Raw genomic sequence first — 23,615 nt, 5'->3', positions numbered from 1 at the left:
GAAGTGTAACTTTTCCGTGGGTAATTCCGTTTCCAGGAAGGAAATGATCCTAAGGAGATCTGAAATGAGAAATAAGGTTTCTCCACTGAGATATTTACCACCAATTTTAGTCATTAAAGTTAGGCTTATGATGAGTCTTCTTTTCTCTTCCATTTCACTTTATTTTAGAGAGGTTGGGGGGGGAGAGGGGCAGAGAGAGAAAGAGAGAGAGAATCGTAAGCAGGCTTCACATTCAGCATGGAGCTCGACGTGGGGCTCGATCTCACGACTGTGAGATCATGACCTGAGCTGAAATCAAGAGCCAGACGCTCAATGTCCTGAGCCACCCAGACGCCCCATGTGATGAGTTTTAAACATTGAAGCTGCTTATCATCCAACGTTAAACAAATAAGGAAACAAAATGGCACACACGTATCATCTCAAATAGGTAAAGCCACAGGAAAAGGATCTAGGAGAATTTATTAAAATTACCCCCTAGAGATTAGTTATGGGCAATTATAACTGCCTTCCTTATGCTTTACTATATTTAACATTTTCTACAATGGGCATGCTTTTCCTCTCATTTAGGAAAAAAGAATATTTACGAATTAAAAATAAACAAAATTGGTAGCCAGAAAAATATGAGGGCCTGTTTATGACAACGCCTCATTTATAGTGGGTATATAATTCATACTTGGGGAAGAAAAGAGGGAGGAAGGGAGGGAGGTCATGGTGTTTCACGAGGAATGATGAATTAAGGGACTGTGACATCTCTATCATTTGCTTAGCTGATGGTGTAAATAAAAACGAGACAGTACATTCTAAATTTTTTTTCAACGTTTTTTATTTATTTTTGGGACAGAGAGAGACAGAGCATGAACGGGGGAGGGGCAGAGAGAGAGGGAGACACAGAATCGGAAACAGGCTCCAGGCTCTGAGCCAGGCTCCAGGCTCTGAGCCAGGCTCCAGGCTCTGAGCCATCAGCCCAGAGCCCGACACGGGGCTCGAACCCACGGACCGCGAGATCGTGACCTGGCTGAAGTGGGAGGCTTAACCGACTGCGCCACCCAGGCGCCCCCAAGACAGTACATTCTAAATTGCTCTATTAAGTAATGGTGCATTTGAGTGTTTCCCAGTTGTGGCATGTGGCAAAACATTGAATGCCTTTCTCACTGGATGGGTAATATGGAGCCAGTGCTCAGAGCTTTCCTTGCCCCACATTGTCAGAGATAGATCTGAGAAGGTGGAAGAACCAGGGTGTTGCTGTTCTAGACAAAGAGGCCCTCTCTTGCCTCTGATTGGCCACCATATGGAGGTCTGCCCCTCTCTTTGGGGCACCCAAAGTCCGAGAGTTGGGGACAGCCTCTCGTCTCCACATCTGTTGACATCCTAATTGAATCTTACTTGTTAGAACTCACAGTACAAAGATTAAGTGTGCCTGGTTGAATTCACATTAATCAGGGAACCCACTTTTGCATTCGTGTACTCCTGTAATTGTTTGGTGTTTGCACAAAAAGCAATAGTCCCTGGGGTAATCACGGCCCTCACCGGGGGATCCTCACTGAGACTCTATGGGTTGGAGTCCTTGTTCATTGTTTAGAATTTCCTGACTCTGGATTATCTGTAAAGCCAAGGGAAAGACAAGAACTAGAATACTCAGCTGATCCTATTAGAAGGGATATATCCAATATAGTATAGTCTAGTTTACTGTATATATAAAGGAAAATAAATATCATATTCTTAAAAACATGTGTTTTTAAAATTAAGGGGTTTGCTGTTGTTCATTCCACTGGTTCTCAAAGTATAGCCCAGTGACCCTGGAAATCCTTTCAGACAGACTTGAAGATCAAAGACTATTTTGATAAAAAAAACAAACATGAATACCTTAGGTGTTCAGCCAGGTGGTGGGTGAGCCACCTGGGTGGCTCAGTCAGTTGAGCATCTGACTCTTGATTTCGGCTCAGGTCATGATCTCGAGGTTGGTGGGACTGAGCCCCACGCTGGGCTCTGCCCTGAGAGCTCCGAACCTGCTTGGGATTCTCTCTCTCCCCCCTGTCTCTGCCCCTGTCCCCTGCCATTTCAAAATACATAAAATAAACATTAAAAATATGAACCCATCATTTGACTTTTTCACTCCCATTCTTCCAGGGCTTGCAGTTTTCCAGAGCTAGGTGAGTGACATCGCCACAGCCAGAAGGCAGAAGCCTTCTAGGAGAATACAGCCATCTCTGAAGCCAGATGTGCAAGAGATTTCTAAAGCTATAAAACAATGCCAATGTTCTCACCAAGTTTTGTTTTGTTGGGGAAAACATAGTTACGTTGTAATGACAATGAGATGTTTAGTTAAAAAAAATTTTTTTTAACGTTTATTTATTTTTGAGAGAGAGAGAGGGTGAGGAAGGGGCAGAGAAAGAGGGAGACACAGAATCCGAAGCAGACTCCAGGCTTTGAGCTGTCAGCACAGAGCCCGCCCAGTGAGGGACTCAAACCCACAAACCGTGAGATCATGACCTGAGCTGAAGTCGGACCCTTAACCGACTGAACCACCCAGGCGCCCGGAGATGTTTAGTTTAACGTGAGACCAGTATATTATTTTTTGATAAAGTGATAAAATACTTAAAATTTCTTCAATTTTATTTTCTAATGTAGCAAAAATGGACAGATAGAAGTCGCATCAACAAAAGCTCTCCAGAGTCCTCAACAGTTTTTAAGATCATTTTAAGAGGGTCAAGGAGTCCTGAGGCCAAAAAAGTTTGCAAACCACCAGTCTATGCTATTACAAAGCTAGTAAGTTTTAAATGACCTATTCTTCGTTTGAGGAATTGCACCATAACTATGGCAACTAGTCTGTGTCACTGAATGCAGGAAGTAAGAGCTCCAAAAACAGAAACGGCAGGCACATTTGACTTTTTCCATTTGTGAGATTTATTTTGGTGCTCTCTTCCTGTTAGCTACTCTAGGCTCGGGGAATTTTGTGTCTGTTACGTTCCCGTAGCCAGTACACTCGACGAGGCTTGGCGTTCCTGGAACCCTGCCTTCCTGCCACTTATTTTTCGGAGCCCAGTTTTCAGACAGCTTCAGACAGCTCTTAAGGTTTAAGTCCTGAAGCTGACAAGTATGCTAGCATTTTGAAAACCGTCCTGCGCTTTGTGGATGGAAGACTTACTACTTTCAAACATGTCAACACCCAGGCAGACATTTGGTGAACATGTAAATTCCCTTGGCTTTAGGTACGTAAGACATTGCTAAATGTGAAACAAATAATATTAATAGGAGCCCCTGGCTGGCTCAGTCAGTACAGCACATGACTCTTGATCTCGGGGTTGTGAGTTCGACCCCCACACTGGACACAGAGCTTACTTACAAAAATATTAGTAGTGTTTGGGTGCGGTTAGACTTTTTTCTTTTTTATTTCTTTTCCTTTTTTTTTTTTTAAATTTTTGTCAGTTTATTTTTGAGAGAGAGACAGACAGAGTGTGAGCAGGGGAGGGGCAGAGAGAGAGGGAGACAGAATTGGAAGCAGGCTCCAGGCTCTGAGCTGTCAGCACGGAGCCCAACCCGGGGCTCGAACTCACAAACCACTAGATCATGACCTGAGCCAAAGATGGACGCTTAACTGACTGAGCCACCCGGGCGCCCCTGTTAGACTTTTTTTTCTAAAGACCTTTTTTTGCAGGATGTGTGTGGAAGGTAGAAAGGTGAAGGGAAGGGGGAAAACAGTAGAATAACATCGATTCTCACTGCCAAAACATAGCCTCTAACAGTCACATCCCTCCTGGGACTGCTTCCATGCAATAGAAATCCTTCCGTGGTAGGCTCTATTATTTAACAGCTACTCGGCAGGGTTGAGTGGCATCCTCCTGAAAGAGAAAGCACAAAAGACACAAGTTGGCATTATATTGGTTATTTAAATTTAAAATTTCTTCGGTCAGCAGAGAAAGACTCTATCTTCTGTTTATAGGGGGGAAAAAGTGCCCACTGACGTTTTTTTGGTAGCGAATAATACTGTTTTAAAATACTATTCTTAAATTTATGGCTACATAAGCAAAGACATGACCTTTTCCAAGGATAAATAGTAAAAATAGCAGATCTATAAATATATATTTAGGCATGTGCTGCTGGGCTTAAAACTCAGGCTTATACTGTAGATAACACTTCTGTCTTAGCCTGCTTAGGCTGCCATAACAAAATACCACAGACTGGGTGGCTTTAAACAACAGAAATTTTTTCTCACAGCTCTGGAGCCTGGAAGTCACGGTCAGGGGGCTGGCTGATTCATTTCCTCTTGAGAGCTCTCCTCCTGGCCTGTCTGTGCTCACCTTCTTGCTGTGTCCTCCCACGAGGGGCAGGGGGGGATCTGTCTCTCCCTCTTCTTGTAAGGATCCTTTAGGATTAGGATAAGGATTCTGTAGGATTAGGATCCCAACCTTATGACCTTATTTAGCTTCAATTACCTCCTGGAAGTCCTGTCTCCAAATACAGTCACATTGGAGGTTAGACTATCAATATGTGAAATCTGGGGGGGACTCAGTTCAGTCCATAGAACTTGTTTGCTTTTTGAAAATAAGTACACAATAAGTCATAAATGAAACCACATAGCTTCATACGGGTCTCTTAGAAACTACAGGATTCCAGGGGCGCCTGGATGGCTCAGTCGGTTAAGTGTCTTACTCTTGATTTTGGCTCAGGTCATGATCTCATGTTTCGTGGGATTGAGCCTCACATCATAGTTTTTGCTGACATTGCAAAGCCTGCTTGGGATTCCCTCTCTCTCCCTGTCTCTCTGCCCCACCCCTGCTCTCACTCTCGCTCTCAAAATAAATGAACAAACTTAAAAAAAAAAAAAAGAAACTACAGGATTCTTTGCACTCCAAGGGACAAAATAATCAGGAATATATCATTGTACACAATAATTTATTCAATTTCTCTGATTAAATGTCAAACTTTGCCATCACAGGTCACTCTGTCATAGTATATCACTATGCTTTCAGAGGCACAAATAAACACACGGAAACACTTCCTCCTCCAAAGAGGGAGGAGGGAAATTCTAAAAGGTTATTGATATCGCCTTTGTCTGATGTAATGGCTTTTTTGAATCAGAAAAATCTCTCATTCCTTGAGGTGGAAAATAGCATCTGTTCTGAAGAAGCAGAATCTTCAAGTTTTAGAATCAGAAGGAACCACAGGTATCATTTCGTCCGACCTCCTTACTTCACAGAAGAGGAAAGGGAAATCTTCAAGGTGGGGGTGACGTGTCAAGGTCACTGAAGACTGTGTGTGTCTGTTCCCTTTCAGTCAGGAAACGCGATTGGCTCACCACCAGCCAGTGCGATTAGACTTTACCTTTATTGATTGTATGTCCTTTCCCAGGCATTATGCCAGTGGGTTTTCTTAACAACCCTGTGAAAGGAAGGCCATGGTGAGGCCAAAGGATGAAGGCTTGTGTTTCTAGAAACGGGACACAGAAAGGAAGGGGGAGAAGACTTCAGACCTGCAAACCACAGAACCATAAACGTTAGCGTTAAAGGGGGGGAGCTCAGATGCCACGTGGAAACAAATGGGATTGGGGCTCCTGGGTGGCTCAGTCGGTTGAGCGTCCGACTTCAGCTCGGGTCATGATCTCACAGTCTGTGAGTTCGAGCCCCGTGTCGGGCTCTGTGCTGACAGCTCAGAGCCCGGGGCCTGCTTCAGATTCTGTGTCTCCCTCTCTCTCTGACCCTCCCCCATTCATGCTCTGTCTCTCTCTGTCTCAAAAATAAATAAACGTTAAAAAAATTAAAAAAAAAAAAGAAACAAATGGGATTACACAGTAGAAAGGGTGTAACTGAACTCGTGAAAGTGGACATTGGGTGGCAGAGTCGTTGATCACGAAGAGTGGGTACTTTCAGTCGGATGCATTGCACTTCTAAGCTGATCAATTCCTCCGAGCCTGTTTCTTGACCGGTAGATAAGGTAGAGCCCTTACAAAGATGAAATGAAACCACCTCTCTGAAGCACGTAGCAGCACGTCTAGCATAGGAAGGGATGTATGGAGGTTTTCGAGTCAAGCGATAATGTGGGCTGCAGTAAGATGCTTTTGCGCTGGAGACAACAGCAGAAGAACCGCGTGGAAACACTGACCTGGCAAGCTCAAGAAATTAACCTTGAGGTGTAGATTTCTGGGGTCATGCACTGAGTAGAGGTAAGTGAAATCCGGAAAATGGTTGAGGGCCTCAAAGGCAGTGAATGAAAAAGGCCTGAGGGCGGAAGACCGAGCCTCCACGGGCCCTGGGCGGCAGGAGGGGGAGCGTGTTTTCCGGAAGAGGAGGGCGCGCATGCGCACACGCACCGGGTTGCAGGGAACTGGTGAGTGTTGGGGGCAGGACTGAGATGCCACCCGCAGACCAGTTACGTCAACGGAAGGCAAGAAATAGATGGGCAGTCCGTCGTAGCTTCTAACCCTAACCCTGTGGGCCCTCTGTGAATGGTCACCGTTACTGCTCACAGTAAAAGAGAATTTCTGATTAGCAGGTCAGTCAGATGGGCAGAGTCAGCTGGAGAGGCGTCCCTGAGCTGTGTGTCCTGCAAGTTCATTGGCCACACAGAGATACAAAGCTATGTGTGTTGGGGGAGGAGTAGAGAGGGAGAGAGAGTCCTGTCTACACACTTACGGGCCATTTAGCGTGCAAATATCCAAGCTTCCTTTCCTAGAAAATGGTGATCTCGACTTGGAAGCCCTGGTTCCTCTTTCAGGCCTGATGTGAGAGCCAAAAAGAGGTTTCTACAATGCAGACTAGACTCAGGAGACAAAACGCATCTTTCAGCAGATGTTTCATTAAGCTCTGATTTAGCCTGATTAAAATCTATATTGACCGAGGCTAAGGAAGTTGTTGCTTTATGCCAGTGCCTAGAGAATGATTTAAATTCCAGAAGAGCTTGGATGATGGGGAATGGTTTTATGTGTGATTTAAATTTCCTCTCTTTCTTTGTCATTTTTTTCCAACTGTGTTATTTTTTCAGGCTTTCAGCAAAGAACATCTATGGCTTGTATGATAACACAAATTGGAAAGTTACGAAAGAAATACGTCTCCTGTCTCACTAACACGCAGGCGTGAAAAGCCAGTTTGAAAGGGGGAGTCACCACCCTGTTCAGGGTGATTTGCAGAGACGTGGACCTGGAGGAAAGCATCTGGGCTTTAACCCGGTAAAACTTTGGCTTTATCTCCAACTCGTTCTTTTTTTCTCTCCTCCTTTCTCATTCCTGTCTTCCTGTTCATTGCAAAAAAAAAAAAAAAAAAATCTGTCCTAGAAGGATAGAGATTTTTGGTTGCTGCCAGAGAGGCTGGGCTGGGGGTCAAGCCTTTGCTTTAGGAGGCTACCTGATTGCTCTGAGGTTTTATAAAAAGCTGAGGCCCTGCAGGGAGTCTTGGGATGAGGGGATGGGGTTTGTGCCTCGGATGCTCTGGTTTAAACTAAGAACTTCCGGTGGGTGTTTGGCAGAGTAAATCTAGGAGGAGACCTTGAGATTTGGCTTTTAAAAAGCTGCTATTTCACCTGCTTCCCGTAGCGCTGTCTTTATGATGATCCGAACTTTCTTCCCCTCTCAACCCAGGCTTTAGGACGTCGGACACCATTTGTAACGGTTAATTTTATGTGTCAAGTTGACCAGGTGGAGGGATGTCCAGAGCTGGTGAAATATTATTTCTGGATGTGTCTGTAAAGGGTGTTTCTCGACGAGATTAGCATTTGAATCATTAGACTAAGTAAAGAAGACCCTTCTCCCCATTGTAAGGAGAAGTCCCTTCTCCTTTTCTCCCCATGTAGAGTATACATGCTCCTAAATTAGAGTGTACATGCTCCTACTTAACCCTCTTTTCTTTTCTCTTCGTGGACAGTGAACATTTCCCCACAACTTTGCATGTATTCTTACAATATAATTCTCCCCTCCAACTGTGTCTGCTCGACAGATTGCCACCAGGTGACTTCTAAATACCTAGCACTGAGGCAGATGCCATGAGAGTCCTGGATCAATCACTTGCAAGCTCTTGAAGATAAACTACCGAACTTCTCTGAGCCTCAAATGATAATAATATCTACTTTAAGGTTTGTGGGATGTTTAACTAAGACACTGCATTTAATGTATGGTTCCTGGCATATGGTAAACACTCAGCCAAGATTAAATAACATTGTTATCATTTGAAATACTGTTACAAAGCTTGTCTTTTTCAGTTTTTAATTTTTTGAAGTTTTAATTCTTTAGGTAATCTCTACACCCAACATGGGGCTTGAACTCATGACCCCAAGATCGGGAGTTGCACGCTCCACTGACCGAGCCAGCCGCATGCCCCTGATTAAGCTCGTGTCGATACTTTTCAGTGACGTCTGTCATCCTAATCCTGGAGGGCTGGTCACTGCCCCGCAGAAACTCCCATGTTCTTTTCTCGGACATCATGGAGTTCAAGGGCACATGAAGGACCATGTCGGTCTAGAAGGAACCAGCCAGGTGTTCACTTAACGTCACTCAGGACACGTAAGTCTAACTTTACATTTCGTCATCGCCACGTGTGCTTTGCTCCCATGACACTCTATCCTCGGAAGCTCTGTGGGGAGTACACGGTCAACAAATGTATAAATTCATCAGTGGTCCTCATGAAGCCGAGCTTCATTATATCCTAGATTAAGACAAAATCTCCCGGGTCCTAGCAACTTGCAGGCCAGGGATCCAAAACCTTCAGAAAGTGTATTATCTGGTGGGGGAGGGGAGGATTCCTGGGTAGCTCGGTAAATTAAGCTTGATTTCAGCTCAGGTCGTGAGTTGAGCCCCGCAACAGGTTCTGTGCCGACAGTGCTGAGCCTGCTCGGGATTCTCTCTCTCTCCTGCTTTGTCCCTCCCCTTCTCACTCTCTATCTCTCAAAACTAAATAAATAACCACTAAAAAAAAAGAAGTGTGTTATCTGGGGATTTAACCTCAGCTCCAGGAGCTGTGGGTGATACAGAGCCCACTTCGTTTTTCTTTTTTTTTTTTTTTTCTTTTTTTTTTTTTCTTTTTTTTTTTCAACGTTTATTTATTTTTGGGACAGAGAGAGACAGAGCATGAACGGGGGAGGGGAAGAGAGAGAGGGAGACACAGAATCGGAAACAGGCTCCAGGCTCTGAGCCATCAGCCCAGAGCCTGACGCGGGGCTCGAACTCACGGACCGTGAGATCGTGACCTGGCTGAAGTCGGACGCTTAACCGACTGCGCCACCCAGGCGCCCCTGCTTCGTTTTTCTTTAAGACTGGACTAGGAGATATCTTCTATCTGCCTTTAGTGGATGAGATGGCAGATGGTTTACCCAACATCTAAGAGACTAAGTGAACCAACAAAAATAAAGGGCAAGAAATGGATACGCACAGGCATTTTCCAATGAAGTCACCACGTCTTTAGTGTATCAGTCAGAATGTGCAGGTGTGAGTGAAAGAAACCAAGCAGAAAATATTGGCCAGAGCTGACTAACTCCACACGGGTCCAAGAATCAGGTGTGTAGACAATGCAGCGAGAGCCAATGCTGGAAACAATGATGCAAAACTGGTCTGGTAAAGGCACCACGGGTACCATTGTTCAGTTGAGTCACTGCAATTAACACTTCCGATTTCATCAACCCTGGTCATGGAACCTCGGGTTAGGAGACATTTCTCCATTGGTGCCTTGCTTTTCTTCGTGTCTTACAAACAGAGGCCCTGGTTGCCTTTGTTGCAGACTATCCATCCAGGACAGAATGTGCGTATTTTAAAGAGGTGCTGTTTTTCATTATATTGAATTAACAAAGATGCTGGTGAGGGTGTGGTAAAATGGTCACTTCCATATTGACAGCATGCACAGAGGATGAATTGTCACAAACATGACTGGGAAGGTAATTCAGTGAAATGAATGACAACCTTCAAAGATTTTTGTATCTCTAGTTTCCCAGAAATCAGATGGCTGGATCTACCTTACAGACATCTTCTCAAATATAGAATGTAATTTACAGCCAAATATATTCTTCCTAGTGCTAAAAGAAACAGACCAAACATCCATAAGAGAATATAAAAATCTGTGCAGTTATATCTGCTATAGAATACTACATAGCCTGCTCCAAATAAAGGTTCGGCAGTTACCTAGAGTATATATAGCAAAATACCAATGTATGTTGGTATACATATTTGATTGTAACTACATATATCCAATTTGACCGCATATCCAATTTAATTGTAACTATCTAAATGAAACACACAAAAACCTATGGAAGGAAAAAAATAACTGGATGGAAATAGACCAACATTTTAATAGTAAAATCATATATATACATATGGTTTTACTGTCATATATATATATATAATTGTCATATATATATGAAATATATGAAATATATATAATATATATGAATATGAATATATGAAAAAAATATATAATGTCATATATATAATTTATATATATTATATATATATAAAACAGTTTTACTGTTTTTTACTATTTACTGTTAACGGGTTTTACTGTTATATATATTGTTATATGTATACTGTTATATATTTACTGTATAACGGTAAAACCAGTAAACAGTAAACAGTAAAAAACAGTAAAACTGTTATATATATATCTATATACATATAGATATCTATATATATACATATATGTATATATGTATGTATATATCTATATATCTATATATCTATATACATATACATATATACATATATGTATATATATTTATATATCTATATATCTATACATATATATGTATAGATATATCTGTATATATCTATACAGTAACAGTAAAACTGTTATATATATATCTATATATATATAGATATCTATATCTATCTATACATATATATGTATATATATATGTATATATCTATATACATATACATATATATATACATATACATGTATAGATATCTATATATATCTATACATATATGTATAGATATATCTATATATATGTATGTATGTATGTATATATGTATATATCTATATATCTATATATGTATATACATATACATATATATACATATACATATATATGTATATATATCTATATATCTATATATATATCTATATATATAGATATCTATATCTATCTATCTATATATATCTATATATATAGATATCTATATCTATCTATCTATATATATATCTATACATATATATGTATATATATCTATATAGATATCTATATAGATATCTATATAGATATATATATCTCTCCTTGGAAGGTAAAGACAGTATTTCCCTACAGAACAAAGGTTAGACATGCTTACTGCCCATTATAAAAGATCCAGTGTGTTCCCCTCTGTGTTCAGGCATCTGTCTGGCCCATCTGCTTTGCTCCCATGAGAATTAGGGCCAACGGCACCTGCTATATGTACGAATGTTCATGATGCTTGATGTGCTTTGAGTAATAGAGCCCTGTGTCTCTGACCGAAGGGCTTAGCATCTTCTACCAGCATCCATGAAACTGGCAGGTGAGCCTATTAGCCTGTAAGTAGAGTGAAATTTCAAACCTTTAGTCCTTACACCTCGCTGCTGCTGAAATTGTTCCTTTGCTGTCTTTAGAAATGGAGGACGGTCACTAGAACGGAAATGGCAGTCTCTGGCTTTTCTCTTCTGATCTTCCGATTCTAAGTTCATGTGACAGGTGCTTCTAACTGGTGGCCCCTAGGTCATGTGATGCCTGATGTAAAGGGAGTCCGGGAAATCCAATATTTATTTTCCTATAGTTTCCGTAGTGGGAAAGTCTCCAAACATAGCTTGTTCAGGATAACAGGAAAAAAAAGACAAATGTCCACTACATCAGTAGTTATTCTAGATTTCTCCAATTGATATATGACAGGAATTCTTAGGACTTTGTCAAAGGTTAAGTCCAAAGACAGAGGTCTATAATGTTCTTCAGGGAAAGGCTCTAAATTCCATGACTCGTAGCAGAGATGTTTGAGCCACTTGGCCAAAAATACACCAGATGGCACTCTAGTAATGATACTTCTGCTTTCCCCCTGACTGTTTTGGGTGCTTTGTCAGGGCACAGCAGGATCCTTCTAGGAAAAGAAGAGGGATGTGGCCAGATTCCAGTTTCTCCTATCATGTTTCACAAACAAGATGGCTTCTTATTTGGCCATGGGTGATGCTGGGGTAGGTGCTACAGGTGTCCAAGGCCTACCACAACCACAAGTGTGACTCAGTCAGCACCACTGGGGCAACAAGGGGAGGGCAGGACTGGAGGTGGGAGGATTCTCTAAGAGGATGGTGGGCTGGTGGGAGTGGGGAGGCAGCACTGGGGGAGAGAGGATCCTAGAAAATCGTATTTGTTGGAGGTGTAAGTCTATTCTTCGGGTAGAAGCCTTGATTGTGTGTGTGTGTGTGTGTGTGTGTGTGTGATGCTTAAGAGTAGCATACATGTAGGGACATGTGCAAATCATAAGCTCAATTAATTATCCTAAAGTTAAGATACCTGGGAATTCCTACCCCAGGTCAAGAAATAGAACATTAGCAGTACCCAGAAACTCTCTCAAGTGCCTCCCAATGACCATTTCCATCCCTTCGCCTAAGATAACCACTACTCTGATTCTAATATCTTGTATTAGTTTGCTTTTTTGAACTTCATAAAAAATGGAATTGTATGTACGTGCTCTTTTGTGTCTGGGTTCTTTGCTCGACGTTACGTTTGTGGGATTCACCCATATGTTTGCATGTGACAATGGTCTGTTCATTTGTACTGTTATATAGTATTCCGTATATTGCCATAACAAAAGTTATTGATCGCTTCCACAGTTGATGGAATTTGGGTGGAGTCCAACTTTGTCTATGACAAATAATGCCACTTGAACATTTTTTGATGTCTTTGGTATTTCCATTTGGGTTGAGTGTATACTAAGAATAGAATTTTCTGGGGGTGCCTGGGCGGCTCAGTCGGTTAAGTGTCTGACTTCCGCTCAGGTCATGATCTCATGGTTCGTGAGTTCAAGCCCCGCATCAGGCTCTTTGCTGACAGCTCGGAGCCTGGAGCCTGCTTCAGATTCTGTGTCTCCCTCTTTCTCTGCCCCACTCACACTCTGTCTCTGTCTCTCAAAAATAAATAAACATTAAAAAAATTTTAAGTTTCTAAAACGAATTTTCTGGTCCTAGGATATTCATGTGTAGAACTGCAGTACATATTTCCAAAAAACTTTCCAGAGTGGCCGTCACGTCTTACCTTCCATCTGTTCTGGGGTTAAACCTTGCGGGACATCAAACACCTGAAAATGTATGGAATGTTCCACCTTGGATCATCAAGCTTCTTTGTGTGCTTAACCGATGCTGAGGAGGAAGAATTCTCTCTGCCCTTCAAGACCCTTCTGGCTGGACTAAGAAGCCAGTTGCCATTGATATGAGACAGACTAACAGGAGAAAACCAAATTTAATTTTGTGTGTGTGTGGAATCCACGTAGACGTGGGAATTCCAAAGGCAGTCAGGTGTATGTGTGAGTTTGAACTGAGGAGAAGGGGCGAGGGGTCTGGGACTCTAAAGGAAGGAATGCACTTCACGGGAAGATAAAGAGCAAATGTTTGTAAACGAATGTATACTGGGTCCTTCAGAAACAGTAGGACAGAGGACTTTGATCACACAGCCCTTGCTAGGCTCCTCCCTCTCTGCTCCTCATATCATAACATAGTTACCGGTAGTGATCGCTCTCTTACTGGAGCAAGTCCTTTATCTGAATTCTTTTTGGCAGTCCAGTGGGGAGGTAAAGAGCTTTTTTCTGAATTTGCTGGGTTTTGATTGCATTTAACTCAAAATGACCTTCACGCCCGAGGGGCTTATCTTGGGTCTGCCTGCCCTTGGCCCCCATGCTGAATTTATGGGCTGAATGTATGTATAGGAAGGGCTCATATTTCTTAGCACCAGCTAAGTCACATCTTTCTTTGTCAGATTGTTCTTTCCTTCTCCCTTACTTTGTTTCTTCCTGAATCACTCCCAAAGTCCTGAATATAGTCCCCTAAGGGTCAGAATTGCCAACTGAGTGTCACTATTTGGTTCAAACTAGGTTCAAAAACTCACGGGGAGCTCAGCTCACTAACTTGGCCACACCATCAATTTCCTTCAGGAAAGTTTATTTTTTCCCCCTCGGGGAATGGTTTTGCATATTTCTCTCTTTTTTTTACAATTTCAAAGACACGCATTGAAACATGGAGGATGACAGTTGGAAAATAGCATTTTTTTATCATCATCTCCTTGGAGATATAAAATAGCCACAATAAATGTGAACACTTTGTTACTTTTCTTCCTACTTAATATTTTTAAACACAAAATACAAAAAAAAAATTGGCTCCTACATGCTTAATATTTTTCCTCTTAAAATCGCACAGGAGGGGCGCCTGGGTGGCGCAGTCGGTTAAGCGTCCGACTTCAGCCAGGTCACGATCTCGCGGTCTGTGAGTTCGAGCCCCGCGTCGGGCTCTGGGCTGATGGCTCAGAGCCTGGAGCCTGTTTCCGATTCTGTGTCTCCCTCTCTCTCTGCCCCTCCCCCGTTCAAGCTCTGTCTCTCTCTGTCCCAAAAATAAATAAACGTTGGAAAAAAAAAAAATTAAAAAAAAAATCGCACAGGAAACCTGACGCTAGCTCTTGGCTAATTTGGCCTTCCTGTTTGGCCCACCTGCAAAGAATGCTGCAGATGATGCCATGTGCCTCTGGGCAGGTGTCAAGACGAGCCTCTCCGAGCGGGGAACATTGTAAGAATGATGGATTTATCTTCTGCGCCATGTGTTTGTCAGAGTTAATAATGCCCGTGTCGTCAGGCAACAGGGCAAGTTGAACTTGGAAGAAGGTCAGGAAATACAAGCCCGCAATCAGCAATCTGAAGTATTAGAGGTCTAGTGGTGTCTGGGGAGCCAAAAATGAGCCAAGCTCTGGGAATCAAGACGCCATCATGGCAGCAGGAAGTCCACCTGCCTCTACGGACTAAAGTGCATTAAGACCAAGTTCATTACGGTGTCTTGGAGGTAGCAGGAGTGTCCAATAGTTCGGCCGAAGGCCTTCGGCTGCGTCCTGCCACTTGCCACCTGCTGATTTGGAGCAGACAATTTTGCTTCTCAGAGTCTTAGTGTTCTCATCAGTACAAACGGGGACAGTAGCAGTGTCAGCCTCAGCGGTTATTGCAAAAGAACACTAATGGGGATGTGGTCCCTGAGATGTGTCCAGGGAATAGTAAGCACTCAATACATCCAGCTAGTATTTTTGTGTTATCATCTTGAGGAAGTACTTTGACCATTGAACTAGACGATATCCGTGAAGCTCCTGGCAGAGAGGGGTTGGCCATGTTAAGTGCTAAATTGATGAGAGCGGTTAGCATCAATACCAAGGAAACGTGAATGTCATCACGAGACACGACATTGAAGGCCATTTTGTGACAGGAAAGAGTGTCATTAGGTACTGTCCCAGGGCAAAGGTAGGATGTGAATAATTGCACGCACACAAAAATCACTTTTTGCAAGTTAATTAATTAGGTGCACACACACCCGTTGGACGAGGTGAAGGCTGTGTACCGAAAGAGAGGCCATAGACGATAATGGCTAAAGTGACAGATTCTGAAACTACGTGTCGCGGGTTTTGACCCTCTTATTGCCGTTTATTAGTTGTGTGACCCTGGTGCGTTACTTAATGTCTCTGTGCCTCAGAGACACATCTGTTCAATCCCCCACCTGTTAAATCATTGTTGGGTTTAATGTGGTCAAGGACTGTTGACCATCTTAGAGGAGTTAATACACGTAAAGGGCTCAGACTACTCCCCGGAGCAGTGAGTGACATCTGCGCGCTTGGTGATGCTACGTGCATGGATTGGTTGTGCAGCAGGATGCTCGGAAATCAGTTTCTTCTTTATTTTCCAACCTCAGAAGTTGTTTATTTTACAAACTCGAAAATTAAGATCGAAATCAGTCGAAGCAGTGTTTCTCAAACTCTCCTTCATGTTTCTTTTTAAGGAAACTCTGTAGACGTCCTTCTGTAATTGACCCTCCTCTGTGAAATTTTAGTATCACAGATACACTGTATATCCATTTATGTACTATATTTATGTCTGGGCTATAGTTATGAAAATTATCAGTTTTTCTTTCTCTCTCCAAGAAGTAATTTTGCTTGGAGCGGGGAGTGATATCATCCCCACTGAGCACACATTAGTTAAAATAAGAGAAACAAACAAATGTTGATGGCCAAGGAAGAAAAATCTAGTGTAGGAAATTTAGTAGGTCCAAACCTTGGCCCCAGCAATTCAGACGCATGCATGAATCCATTCCTATTTCATGGGTTATTTACCATAAGGTCTTTTTTAGGTTTTCTGCCTAGAATAGAAATGAGCAGGCAGTTCTGGCCCCAAAATGGCCTATCGAGAAATGAGTATTGCTGTTGAGAGAGTAGAGGCATTAAGGTCAGGAATAGTATTCATTATCCAGCTTCATTAATTTTATGTGAAGAATTTTTAGAATCTCATACTCAAATGCATTTATATACAGGTCCAAAACTGCCTTTGGAACCAGATGAATGCCTCCTGTCCAAGAAGATCAAAAAAGACCGGAAAGATAAAAAAAAAAAAAAAAAAAGAAACCAAGGCTTCTGATATGTCCCAAGGAAGGGGGAAAACCCAGTATGTGAGCGATCTTGGATGTCTTCAAAGCGTTGGAAAGTAGGTTCAACCCACTTACAGTTTGACTTAAAAAATAAGGATGTGGGGGGCGGGATATCTGACTGGCTCAGTTGGAAGAGCATGTGACTCTTGATCTCAGGATCAGGATCCTGAGTTTGAAGGACAGAGAGAGAGGGAGACACAGAATCCAAAGCAGGCTCCAGGATCTGAGCTGTCAGCACAGAGTCCCACGCGGGGCTCGAACTCATGAACCATGAGATCATGACCTTAACAGAAGTCGGATACTTAACCGATTGAGCCACCCAGGTGCCCCAAATAGGTCAATTTCTAAAGAGGAAGGATCAGAATCTGGCCCACCGAAGTCTGACAGCCATGACCTTAATGATAGCTTAATTTAAGAAACAAAACAACGAAATCCAAATGCAACACTTTATTATAAAGTGGAACAAAACCAATGAAACCCCATAAAAACTTGAGACTGCATTTCATAACCTCAGAAGGGAATGTAACGCAACGAACGTTAAGGCCCCACAAGAATGTTGATATGAATCACCTCTTTTTCAAGCCCCACAAAGCACCAGGAGTGAGAGAAAATTGTAGTTCTAAGTGTAAATAAAGTAGGCAACATCCACTGTCCTGGGGCAGAGCAGTAAACCCACACCCTGAAGAGTATAGCTTGTCTCATACTGTGAAACTGGTTTTACCGCAAAATTGTAAGAGCCTTATAATTTAATTCATCCAACACATTCCTGAGTCATTGGAGGAAGAGTGGACAGCTTGCAGAAGTAGTTGGTTATATCCTGAAACAGTCATCCACCGTAACAGCATTTGTCAGTGGTTTTCTGTTTTTACCAAGAAATAAAAATAAGCTCTTGTCTCAGATACGTGAAGTTATTTAAAAAATTAAGCAACACAAATCATAGCATCCCAGTGATTGTGGGACCAGGAGCATGAGATTACTCTTTGCAGTTTTTTTAAGTTTACTTATTCATTGGGAGAGAGGGAGAGGGAGAGAGGGGAAGAGGGGGAGAGAGAGGAGAGAGAGAGAGAGAGAGAGAGAGAGAGAGAGAGAGAACACAAGTGGGGGAGGGTCAGAGACAGAGAGGAAGAGGGAGAATCCCAAGCAGGCTTCTTGCAGTCAGTACAATGGAGCCCAACATAGGGCTCAATCTTACCAACCGTGAGATCATGACCTGAGCCAAGTTTAAGAGTCTGATGCTTAACCGACTGAGCCATCCGGGCGCCCAACTCTTTGCATTTCCATGAAAGCACATGATAATTACTAATTCTGTGAGTACATGACAGGATGACACAGAAATAGAACACACGGAGAATTAAGGGTTGCCTAAGTGCTAAAGAACTAAGTGACCTGTTTTACATTTAAACTTACGATGCCAATGTATGTTTTTATTTTAAGGGTTGGCTGACCCCATTTCCTTTTTCCATTACCATCAGTTTCTTAATTACTGGAAAATTCAAAAGTGATTTCAAATTTGACAAGATTTTTTAAGTCTTCGAGTAAAAAAGCCTACATTGGTACAAAACAATGATTATTATTGCAATTTGGCCTCAGAATCCTGGGCTTCATTTTAAGCGAACAAATAATATTAAAAGGTGTCACAAGCAAGAGAATTATGGGAGGAGATGGCTGAGCTCTGACGTATAAAACTCGGAAACGCAAACATTCTGATTAGCAAAAGTACTTATTTGATTAGATAGCCATTGTTAGCATTTAAACGTGCTAAAATGACAAGAAAAAGCTGTTGTGTTATTTAAGGAGAATGACCCTATCCAATCAAGGAATTTATACAGGTTGTGTATGAGCGGAAAGACTCTAATAAGGTATCTAACCTCCCTCATTTCTTACTTTGGGAACTACGGGTCTATTTGCTGATAATTCTTGGCAAATCTCTGCCTCAACTCTGACTGTAAGCTTCTGCAACCACATAACAAACTTCCTATTGTGTATCTGCACTTAGACGTGCTAAACACAACTTGTGCTGAAACACAACTTGTGCAAACTGGAACCGACCGTGTCTCTCCAGTCCTTCCCTCATCTTATTTCCCTTCCAGTATTTCGCATTTCGGCGAAAGGCGCCAAGCGGGACACATGCGTGCGGTCCTTGATCTGGGATTCCCCGTGTCCCTTCTATCAGCTTGAGAATTCCTGCTATTTGTAGCTTCTGCACATCTCTAGAGTACTCTATCAGTCAGACCCCAGTAAGGAAAACCATACTAGTTATTTTAACCAAAAGAATTTAATACAAGGAATCCGTTCGGTGGGTATTGCAAGTCTGAAAAGGCCAAAGGAGAACAATGGGGTGACAGAGAGCCCCAGGAGGGGCTACCATCTCTTGGACTGGGGGAACAGAGAACAGAGGTTGGGGTTACCAGCATTTAGGAGCTTGTGGGAAGGACCCTGAAATTCTTGGGGCCCAGCCATTGAGAAGGGGTTACTATCTGCTTGCGGCTACCACAAGAGCTCAGGGGAGGAGTGACACCTGGTTGAGCTGGAGGCGGGAGATGGTTGGTATTGGTACCTCTAAAGGGTGTGATTAGGCTGGTTTAGGGAAGGCAGGGAAAAAGCCAGACCAATGGCCGTTTCCAAGATCAAGGGCTATGGCTGGGTTTATGCTAATGGGATCAGCAAACGCATAGGAAAGGGCAGCTCTTTTTCTGCCTCCTTAGTCTTACTGTCCTCCCTCAGTGCTCCTTATGGGGGAAATCTAACAGGAGGCCAACGGGGAAAAGAGAAACATAGCTCACGGAGAGCCAGTGTGAGCGTCCCACAGCAACATATGCAGACGTGTATTTGGTACCAGGAGACAACAGTTGTCAAATGACGACAATAAAACAATTTCATGTGATGTCCTTTATTCAAGGGAGAAGAAGCCGTGGCTTGAGGGAGTTAGTGCCCCACGGTGCCGGGACACTCTCCCGAAGAGATGATGATTGCACAGAAGTGAGTTCTAGAGAGCGTTAGAAGCAGCACAACACGGAAACAGGGCATCCGTGGCTAGGAGGTCAGGTATTTCCTTCTAAGGCTAGCAGGTCAGTCAGGGAATAAGGAAAACGTATTTGGTGTGAACTAATTGGCCAGGGTTGCGTAACTGACCTTACTCAGAACTACGTATCAGCACCGATTCTTGGCAGTTGGGGATTGACTGGGTGCAAATACCGCCTTTCTGGTCAGATGGATCATTTATAAGAATAAGAAAGTTGTTTCGGTTTTGGTTTGCTGATGTGGCATTCTGAGCATCTTGGACATAGACATTTATTTCAACACAGCCTCCCGATGCATTTTCAACAAAAAGCCCGTTATTTCTACCTCCTTCGGATTTCCTCCTCTTCTCTCCACCCCCACTGCTGCTCTCCTGCCTTAGGTCCTAGTATCTCTCTGCTGACCTAATGCAGTGGCCTCCTAACTCATCTCATCTTGCTGTTTTCTCTCTTGTCTGCCTCAAATCCACTTTCTTGGTCTAAGCTCAGGTCTTGATCTCAGGGTGTAGGGGTTGTGAGTTCAAGCCCTGTGTTGGGTTCCATCTGGGGCATGGAGCCTACTTAAAAAAAATTTTTTTTTAATTGAAAAATGTATCCATCATGCATAAAGTTATCCATTATGACAGTGTTTCAACATGAGGAGTACCAGAATCTATCACCCTAAAATATGCCTCTTTGGCACATGGGTTATTCTGAGCTAATGGCTTTTTGAGAACCAATAGGTGCAAGAAAAGCTTGAAAAACAGAGCACAAGTTTTCCTTTTATGAAGGAAATTTACATCTATAAAGGAAATTTCAATTTGTAGGGCACTCTTACCTCTTAGCTGTAGAGAAGACACTGACTTAAATCTGCCCAACAAACCTTACTGAACATCCCTTGTTTGCAGCACCTTCCCTGGTCACCTGTCCGTAACTCGCTTCCCCCTTTCCTTCCATCCCTTCCCCAGATCCTCTTTTCCGTCAGCCTAAGTTGGTATGTAACCTAAATGCTAAACACCTCTTTGACTTCCACATCCCCGGGCTTCTTCTATACAGATATGAGATATAACAAACTTCTCTTCATTTTTCTCTTGGTAACCTATCTTATGTTAGAGAACCCCAGCCAAGAACCTAGAAGGGTAGAAGGAAAAAGATTTCTTCCCCTCTCTGCAACCATGTTCCATTCCCACACTGTAACTCATCAAGTCCCCTTCTTTCACATTAAATTCTCCCATTGGCCTCGGTGAGGTTCTCTCTACCCTTGCACTGTTTTGAACAGGGTAATTCTTGGCTGTGACGTGCCGTTCCGAGCACCGGAATTTGTGTAACAGCATTCCTGGCCTTCTGCCTTCTAGATGCCAGTAGCTTGCCCCCACTCCTGGTGGTGATAACCAAAAATATCTCCAGACATTGTCAAATACCTTTAATTTTCAGTTAGACAATACAATTGTTGAGTATAAGCATGCCCCTTGCGGTATTTCAGAAATTTATCTAAAATTCAAATTTAACTAAACATCCTGGATTGAAAAAAAAATTTTTAATGTTTATTTATTTTTGAGAGAAAGAGAGAGAGAGAGCAGGGGAGGGGCAGAGAGAGAGGGAGACCCAGAATCCGAAGCGGGCTCCAGGCTCCGAGCTGCCCGACGTGGGGCTCAAACTCACCAACTGTGAGATCATGATCTGAGCTTAAGTTGGCCACTTAACCAACTGAGTCACCCAGGCGCCCCTAAACATCCTGTATTTTTATTTGCTAAATCTGGCAGTCCTACCTGGGGGCCAAGTCATCGCTGGTCGAGACTCATTGGCCTAGAGTGTCCTTACCAATGGCAATGAGTCGATTGCTTTTTTATTGGCTGGTTTTTAAGAGGCAACCCTACAGGGAAGCAGTTGCTCTTACATAATTATAATAGTTGTGTGCCTTTAAAACCAGACTGTAGGGGAGGAAAAAGAATCATTCCTCTTCCCTTCGAGGCTCTGTGGCTGAGAACCCTGCATAACGAAAGAGGCATTAAGAAGAAGAAAACAAACTGAAGTTCAGTAACATGCGTCCCTCATGTGTCCATATGGGAGACCCAGGAAAACTGAGTAAAATCCTTTGAAGTGGCCCAAACCAATGCCTTAAACACCATCTCCAGCTAAAGAAAAAAGAAGATGTTTGAGCGTGGGGAAAGTTATGGGATGCTACCGGTAAAAACACAGTAAACAGCGTCATTTGTTCTCTAGATTTAAGCCATTGTCTTCTCCATTAATTGGAGAATTAATCTCCAAACGAGATTTAGAGTCAGTCTACTCTTCCAGAGGGAGACACCTTAAAAATAGAGATTTCTTTGCTAAGGGTAGGTGTCCTTTACAGAAAGGTAGATTCCGCTCTGTTTTCAGAGATTCTCCTGTGTGTCTGCAGGCTTTCAGAAACCACCAAGTCAAAACAATCCTCATGCCAAACAGGCGTGTTTTAGGGTGGTGTATTCTGCTCTCCTTGGAGATGCAGTCTGGAGAGACATGCGGAATCCCATCAGATGGGTTTGGGTCCTGACAGGAAATTAAAGAAGCCTCTCGAGGGGCGCCTGGGTGGCGCAGTCGGTTAAGCGTCCGACTTCAGCCAGGTCACGATCTCGCGGTCCGTGAGTTCGAGCCCCGCGTCAGGCTCTGGGCTGATGGCTCAGAGCCTGGAGCCTGCTTCCAATTCTGTGTCTCCCTCTCTCTCTGCCCCTCCCCCGTTCATGCTCTGTCTCTCTCTGTCCCAAAAATAAATAAACGTTGAAAAAAAAAAATTTAAAGAAGCCTCTCGAGGTCAATCAGAGAGGAAGAAGCGTGGAGAAGGAAGCAATCTTAGCAGAGAGGTAGTGAGAGTGAAGAGGTCTGTCCACACCACTTAGTTAAAAGAGGTTACAAAAGAAGCTAAAAGGGGTTGCAGGAGATTTGCGTAAGAGCATGAAGTACCCAGTGGAAATAACATTAATGCTTACATCAAAAGGAAAGACACCGAAAAGGTCTTAAGACGTTTAAAAAATGCAAAATCGAACCAAGCCAAAAGGGAAGTCAGCCGCAATTTTAGTGGTTATTGCACACTTCCACCTTCAACAGAAAAATTAGTTAATTCTTTTGTGTTTAAGAAAAACATTTTTTTAAAGCAACCCCTACACCCAATGTGGGGATGGAATTTCCAGTCTCCAGATTAAGAGTCACATGCTCTATGGACTGAGCCAGCCAGGAGCCCAAAGAATTAGCTAATTCTTAAACTCCCAGGAGATTGGTCCTAATGCCAAGTCCAAGGCAAAGGATGTAATTCTTGTAATAACACGTATAAAAGTAGCTCATCATGTCCATCAGGGGTGTAGGAAGAAGTTCCCTGAATATATGTAGGCCCAGGCCTTGGGTCCCGGCCCCTGTTCTTGGCCACTGAAGAAACTTCAATGATTGGAAGAATCCCAACAGTTTGCTCGGGATGGTTGAAACTAGTTCTCCCATAGGTGTGTGTGAATGTTCTAATTCTGGGAAATTTTCACGCTTTGCTCTGATTGTGTTCAGAGATAGTGTGTGAGTATTTGGTATGATATTTAGTATACAAAATGTGTAATGTTAAAGAGATTCGGCGTATTAGAACGTTTGGCCAAGTCGCCTGGTGATTCCATTTAAGATACGTAACAGCATAGGGGGCCTGGGTGGCTCAGTTGTTTGAGCATCCGAGTCTTGATTTTGGCTCTGGTCGTGATCTCACGGTTCATGAGATAGAACCCCATGTAGAGGCTCTGTGCTGACAACATGGAGCCTACTTGCGTTTCTCTCTCAAAGAGAGAGAAACTCTCTCTCTACCCTTCCCTCACTCATTCTCTCTCTCTTTCTCTCTCTCTCTCTCTATCTCTGTGTCTCTCTCGCTCTCTCTCACAATAAATAAACTTAAAAAATAAAATAAAATATGTAATAAGCCAAGTGACTTTAGACTCATTTAAAATAGACAATTTTAAAATTGAATATTATAAAATATTTGGCTGAATATATAAACAGTATTAGACTATTTAAGACAACTTAATACTTATTATGACAG

At 42.7% G+C, this 23,615-nt stretch overlaps 1 protein-coding gene across 1 annotated transcript in view; it reads left to right on the top strand.

Annotated features, from left to right (window-relative positions):
- The first annotated feature begins 8,214 nt into the window (after nucleotides 1-8,214).
- ANKRD22 (ankyrin repeat domain 22) overlaps nucleotides 8,215-23,615 on the top strand; it is a 39,609-nt gene continuing 24,208 nt past the window's right edge. The window contains exons 1-2 of the mRNA XM_043598026.1: nucleotides 8,215-8,488; nucleotides 16,461-16,630. The gene's annotated coding sequence lies outside the window, so the exon portion shown is untranslated. The remainder of the gene's footprint in view (nucleotides 8,489-16,460; nucleotides 16,631-23,615) is intronic.

This window comes from Prionailurus bengalensis, chromosome D2, assembly GCF_016509475.1.
Source record: "Prionailurus bengalensis isolate Pbe53 chromosome D2, Fcat_Pben_1.1_paternal_pri, whole genome shotgun sequence".
Taxonomy (NCBI): Eukaryota; Metazoa; Chordata; class Mammalia; order Carnivora; family Felidae; genus Prionailurus; species Prionailurus bengalensis.
Note: the sequence above shows the minus strand (reverse complement) of the source record. Positions and strands in the feature narration are given on the sequence as shown.